Source organism: Hippichthys cyanospilos, chromosome 5 (assembly GCF_059441005.1).
Source record: "Hippichthys cyanospilos isolate Australia breed blue-spotted pipefish chromosome 5, RoL_Hcya_1.0, whole genome shotgun sequence".
Taxonomy (NCBI): domain Eukaryota; kingdom Metazoa; phylum Chordata; class Actinopteri; order Syngnathiformes; family Syngnathidae; genus Hippichthys; species Hippichthys cyanospilos.
In genome coordinates, this window is record NC_142373.1 from 5,509,742 (window position 1) to 5,516,950 (window position 7,209).

The following is a 7,209-nucleotide window of genomic DNA, read 5'->3' on the forward strand; positions in this document are numbered from 1 at the left end:
ACCATCAGTGTGTCTCTTGAAAGCTTGAATCCAGGGCTCGGCGCCGCCCATTAATGCGGGGAGCCTCTTCTGCAAAATATCTAAATTTTTCAACGTCATTTCTTGATAAACTAACCCACGATGGGCTGGTATCATGGGGTAATTTTTCATTGGTCGGGTATATCTATCAGATGGTCTAGTTTGAAATCCAGATTGTGGTCTGATCTGACTCTTTTCATAATTAGGGGTCAAACAGTTGTTAATTAATTCTTAATTCTTGACTTCCCTTTCTGCCATTTGAAAATCATCAGCCAAATGTGCAAATGTACATTTACCTCTATTAACCTTTACAGTATATCCTCCTTCCATTTCACCCACACTTTTTTCCACTTTGCTTGTTTTACTGTTTGCTTCTCCTTTACCACACATGCTAACAACTGACTTTCTAGTTCCCTCCATAACTCATCCATTGTTTTATGCCATCTTCCACCATAACTTTCACAACCAAATTTACAACATTCTGCATCCCTTTCTTCCTCCGAATTCACTGGTGGCATACTCTTCTCCCGAATTAGTAGTCAATTAAGTCCCTGTCCCTAAACTAAACACCGATTCGTGTCCTCTTACTGTTACCACGGTTAAATTAATCGGGCCGTGTCCTTCGTTACCACGGTTAAACTAAACACCGATCCGTGCCCTCTAACTGTTACCACGGTTGAATTAATCGGGCCGTGTCCTTTGTTACCACGGTTAAACTAAACACCAAAATAAAATTACTGTACTTACACTAAAGTCCCTAGCCGTTTTTGAGGGTCCCAAATCCCCAACGTATACGGAAACGTTGCAACCCCCCCCCCCCCCCCCCCCCCCCCCGCGTCCTGGGGCGGCGTCAGCTACGACGGGACACAATCCTTTTTGCTCAACTAAACACCGATCCGTGTCCTCTAACTGTTACCACGGTTGAATTAATCGGGCCGTGTCCTTTGTTTCCACAGTTAAACTAAACACCAAATAAAATTACAGTACTTACAGAGACATCACCATATCTTCAGTCTCCCAAAATTTAGAATACTCAATCCAGCAGAATTCGGATGTACAACAGGTTTCTGCTTACCTTTCTTTTGGTGCACCAGGGAGACCAAAGTCCGGCAAAATCTCTGCCCACTCCTCTGTCCTTTCAACCTGATCTTCCAAGAATCACGTCGGGGTCAACAACTGAAGGAATCTAGAAAAAGCTTCTTGCCTTAAACTAGTTCCTAGCGTGTTCGTTTTTGTTGAAAGATCGCCCATACCACAACATAGTGAAACGATTTAATCCGGACAGAGTGGGAAAGTACACGAGGCCTCGGGCCAGTCCTGCCACAGGGCGGAGCAGAAAATGGCAACGTTTCACCTTCAACATTCAGTTCTTATACCCTTTTGGGGCATCTAGTCTCACTGTGGAATGCAAGTGTGTGTGTGTGTGTGTGCGTGCACGTGCGTGCGTGTCGGTGTGTGCGTGTGTGCGTGCGTGGGGGTCTGTTTGTGTGGGGATGGCGTCGTGCAGGCGTGGGTGTTTGTGTGGGGATGGCGTCTTCAAAAGTCTTTGTTCTTTGAAGCGGGAGGAGGTCAGTCCACCATAAACCCTGGCTGGTATCTTCTCTTGAAGGTCACCCCTGGCCTTTTGTTCCTGGTGGAATGTTGTCTCGGGGGGTGCTTTTGGAGGTGCCGACTTGTCTTTATTTCCCCTGGGCCAGGACCATATCTGCTTTATACTGACATTACGTCGTGTCAATCTTTATTAGAATAACACTGTTCCATGTACACACTATTTTATTGATATATTGAATTTGAAAAATATGAATTTCCTTCAGGGTGTGATTCTCTGCACTGATTGTACTGTTGTGGTCAAAGCACTTTTGCTCAAGACAAATTTCCACCTGGGGACAATTAAGTTAAACTTATTTAACTTTTATCTATCTTCAAGTGTTACAATTAGTTTAAGCGTGATGCGTTCGCGAGTTCCATGTGTCAAATGACGATATTTCGGCAACCACGCCCCTCCACACGGATTTCACACCATGCAACTCATCTCCACCAGTGACGTCTCAGGGCTCCCATGTATCACCATTTTGCCCCCCAACATGTTTCTGGTTTCGGCTCTCTCCAACATAGACGACATGTCCAACTCCTGGTACTGTCATCACCCAACGGAAGCCTGGCTCCATGCAGTGCCACATTTTGCATTGTCTGAATCTGATGTCAACATTCTAGCTGAGTTTTCACTTTCCGATAGCGAGTACGCGCTGATCTTCGGGTTCAGCCAAGTTTTGAACATCCCAGTCCCAATTCGGGCCTCCAGAGGACCACCTCTCCCATACGAGCCTCTTTTTATCACGCTTCCCATCCCCTGACCTAGATCTTATTCCAGCCTTTGAATGAAGTCCTTATTGGGGCTCTCGCATGGCTTTCTGTCCCTCCTGGGGCAGCCAATGAGGCGGTTCCAGTAATGGAAACCAATCACCCACCACCGCGTCACCCTAGCTTGCAGCTACCCCCACATTACAGCTGTTCTCGCCTGACGGCGAGCTGACCCAAGCGTGCCTAAGCTTAGTTCCAGTCAACTTAGAATACCATGTTTCCAAGGTTTACCACAAGTATTGGCGGGGGGCTGACATGGCAGGATCCCCAGTCCCTGAGCCCCTGCAGGGGTCCCAGTCCTTCGTCCCGACTCCTGAGTCCCGAGGTCTGACCTCTGAGACTCCTAAGAGTCGGCGACCAAACTCCGAGTCTCCCGAAAGTCACCGTCCAGTCTCTGAGTTTCCTGCCTGTCGGTGTTCGATTCCCATCTCAGTTAAGAGCCGGATTCCTATCCCCATCTTAGTCTCACGGCGGCCCCCAACCCTAGACTCCACCTCAACCCAGGCTCCAATTCTCGAGGCTGCTGAGGTGGCGGTGCAGAAGCCGTCAGGGTACACCAGTTCCACAACTGACTCATCCCCCTGTTGAAGCCACATCGGACCCCGTGTCAGGTCAGTGTCCAACGTCACTTACCTCTGTCTCTTTCAATCGCCAGCATCCAGTTGGTGCACTGCAAGTCTCCAGTCATGGCACAGCATATGCCTCCCGGGTTCCCGGTCCAGGCGTAACACACACTGACCAAGTTCCCAGTATAAAGGTGTGCTGTCCATCATCTCCAGTCAATTTGCTGCACACGACCCCAAATTCATTTATTTTGCCCTCTTTAAACGCATTACCTAGTTTACTTTTTGTAAGAACCAACAATGCAGGAAATGCATTTGTCTTGGATAACCTTTCATGTGTCTGTTGATAGATTTATATATTTTACGAGATATATTTTCTTTAAACTAGCTATAAAATAGCTTGCTGTAACATAACAACAAAAAAAATCTTATTTACTCCAACCCTCACGGTGGCATAAACTCTGTGTCCTGGATTATAAATGTCATTTAGAAAGCCACTGAAAAAAACGAGGGAGAGGCTTAGACCTGTGAAAATAATTTATTGAAAAAGAACAGTCAAATGGGATGAGAATGATGAACAAGCATTAGGTTTTCCTTCTATTTGCTGGCATCCCCAGGAACTCTTGCTGAGCAATAAATAGTAAATGCTCGTTGACTGAGCAGTGCCCACTTGCATGGTCCTCTACTGCCACACACTGTTACACTGAGGAACAAATTTACCCTAATATCATAAAACTCATGTGTTCCTATAATTAGGTCCAATGATGGACAGGGAGTTTAAATAAATAAATAAATAAATAACCTCCCTTGCCAAAGGGACATGAAAAATTACTTGGGGTTTGAATAGGCTAGAACAGATGGATTATGAACGATAAATGTTTAACAAATTACCCTAGCTAGGGGTCTGGAGCTGCTAGACCTGCTCTCACTCAATCATCGATACAACAAGACAGGAGCGTCATTTTGAGAACTGAGAGAGGGAAAGAGAGCGAGAGAGAGAGAGCGTCTTCACCATTTTAAAGTTACACTTTATTTATTGTGTGAAGGTGAAACCTTTACCCGTATGTTATTCCTATACTTTTTTTTCTTATTATTGTGTGAAGGTAAAAACTTCACACATATGTTATTCCTATTCTTTATTTTTTTTTCTTCTTATTGTGTGAAGATGAAACCTTGGAATATGTTATTCCTACACTTTTTTCTTCTTATTTTTTTCTTATTTTTTTTTATTCCGCCCATTTCAACTCCTTCCCAGTTCATCCGATTCACGCGTTCCAATTTCATATTGTTCCAATCATTCATGTGAGGGACGATTCCATTTTTGAAATTTCAACTATTCATCATTTTTCCACAATTAACATTTTTCCACCTTAAAAATGGCCCATGTTAAGTGAATGGAGTGATCTTAACATTTCATTTTTACAGCTTTCACATTTCACATCTACAACATTTGTCGTGGCTTCATGGCTTGGTGGTTGAGTCTTCATCTCCCACACGAAAGTTTGTTGGTTCGAGCTCAGGCTTCCTCATTTCATATGTTCAGTTTTGTTTTGTTTTTTTTCATTCCAACCGTTTTTTTCACACCTTTCAACTCCTTCCCAGTTCATTCGATTCACGCGTTCCAATTTCATATCGTTCCAATCATTTTTGTGAGGGGTACTTCCTCTTCACATTTCAATTTTGCACGTTTCACAGTTCACATTTACAACATTTGCTCTGGTGGCATGGCTCAGTGGTAGAGTTGTCGTTTTCCAGCCCAAAGAGTGGGTGGGTTCAAGCCCCTGCTTCAAATTCCCGCCCAATGGGAGATTTAATATTTCACATGTTTAGCTTTCCCATTTCATATTGACTGTATTTACCGCACTCATTACTGTTATTTATTATTATTCAATATTCCAATATTCAATATTCCAATATTCATTTCAATTTGGACATTCAACATTTCAAATTCTGAGCTTTCCGATTGCACAATCGAGACATTTAACACATTTGATTTGCTTTATGGATCATTCCCATCATTCTAATAATCCATGAATTTTAATATTTTTCCATAATTCCATATTATTCACCTACAACAATTCATAATTCATTCATAATTCCCATTCTGCACCCAAATAGAACCCATTCATTTTCACTGAGGTAATTCGTTATGTGGGCGTTCGAACTTGGTTGACTACTCCATTTCCCATGAGGCCATCGGGCGGCCATCTTGGACATTTGACTACACAGTCAGATCTTAAAATTAAATCTATCATAAATAAGAGAAAAACAAAATAAATAGGAGAAAGCACAGTGATTTGGAAAACTGTCTCCCACTTAATGTCATAATATGAAAGTGTCTACACGAAAAACCGTCATGCAACATCAAGAGCTGAAAGAGTTGAAAAACCAAAGGGAAAGAACTGTCTACAATATAGTCAGGAAGATACTTGTAAAGGGTTTACAGTACGGTTTTGGTATTCAGGTCCGGCTCTCGCCAATGTGTTGCCCTAGGCATGATTGTCTTTTGCACCCCCCTCTTTCCGTGATTGACATACAGTACAAGTTGAAAAAGTTTAGATTGTCACATTGCTCTAATAGGATGTAACACAATTTTAAATATAAAATGGTACTTTGGCATGTTGGGAATTGTGCCAATCATGGCTTTGAGATATGAAAACATCTAAAAATTTAAACATAAGAATTCAACAACATTTTGTATTTCAAACATAAGTGAATATAAACATACAGAACACTTTACACACATTGGCAATAGTATACGTTTGTCCACTGCATCGCAAACGTTTTATCAAAAGCTATAAAATCTAGTTGTTAGCCACTCATGCCTGTACAATGTCTTCAGCAGCTCTTCGGCGCCCCAGGGTTCGATGAGAGGCTCTTAGGGGTTCCTTGGTCAAGACACACCCAACTCATCATGTCATTTCATGATGACACGCTTTTTGTGCCCATCTTTGTTATACAAATGATCCCGTTATGTTGCTTGGCCAATCAGTGCTGCGAGAAAATTTAGTGCATTCAGTAGTCAATGTGTGACAGAGGTGTATGGTGTCACTGTGTCCCTTGAGGAGTTCCATAGGAAGTGTTTCATGAATACGTTGGACCAAGTCTGCAGTGATACAGACTCTGTATTAGTCTGCAATGGTGAAGAAGGAGCTGAGCTGAAAGGTGAAGCTCTTGATTTATCGGTTGATCTACTGTATATTCCGACCCACACCTATGGTCGCAAGCTGTGAGTTTTTCCCAAAAGAACTAGATTCCTGATATAAGCAGACAAAATAAGATACCTCTATAGGTTGTCCATGCTCCCCCTCGGAGATGGGGTGATGGTGTGAGAAGCTCAGTCATCCAATGTTGTTGGGACAGACCCCCATCAGTGAAAAAATACACTACAATAGAGCATGCTGTTTTAAAGAAAACACGCTTTTACAAAGTATTTGAAATTATACTCATTGAATACAATAATGGGCGGCTTGGTGGAACCATGGTTAGCACGTCTGCCTCACAGATAAGGGACATGAGTTCAAATCCAACTGGTTCCGGCCTTCCTGTGTGGAGGTTGCTGTTCCTTCCAACTTACACAATGTGAATTTTATGCAAGAAGCCAGGCCCAAAGGGAGAATAATTTGCCGATTTCAGCAAAAACAAAAAGAATGAAGTGTCCACTATGTTCAGGAATCAATGCCTGACACTGTCACGTCTTTCACAACTTTTTGTGAAAATGCCAATGCCACTTCTTTCAGTGTACCTTGACATCCCATGTGTATCCTCTGTCTGCTGTTTTTTAGGACACAGCTTTTTTTTTCCAAGATTGCTGACTGGCTCAAGGTCACTTCTTCTCATTCAGCTCCCTCTCAAGGATGTATTGATGCCAGTAGAACCGTGGCTGTTGGCCACTAATGCAAAATCGATACTTCTGAGCGCTCAGCGCTTGTGCTACATTATCCGAACACCCAACTGTCAAAATGTTTATCCTGTATTCAGGAAAGATGCTTAAGGAGACACCTAGAATAACAAGGCAAGACGTAGTGTATGGCTATTATCACTAGTTCATGGGTGATGATTTATGGCATTTTTTAGCTGGTACATTTTTTTTTCAGTCTTAGCACATGTTTTCTAGTGGTTGTACATTATTGATGACCCATTTAGAACCGGGTGAAAGCCCTCATTTGAGCACAACCTATCTTCTACTTACAAGGGGTGCAGACATCTCCCTGATTGTTCAGTCTTTAGCATCAGTCAGAGTGATGAGACATGAAACACGGGACTA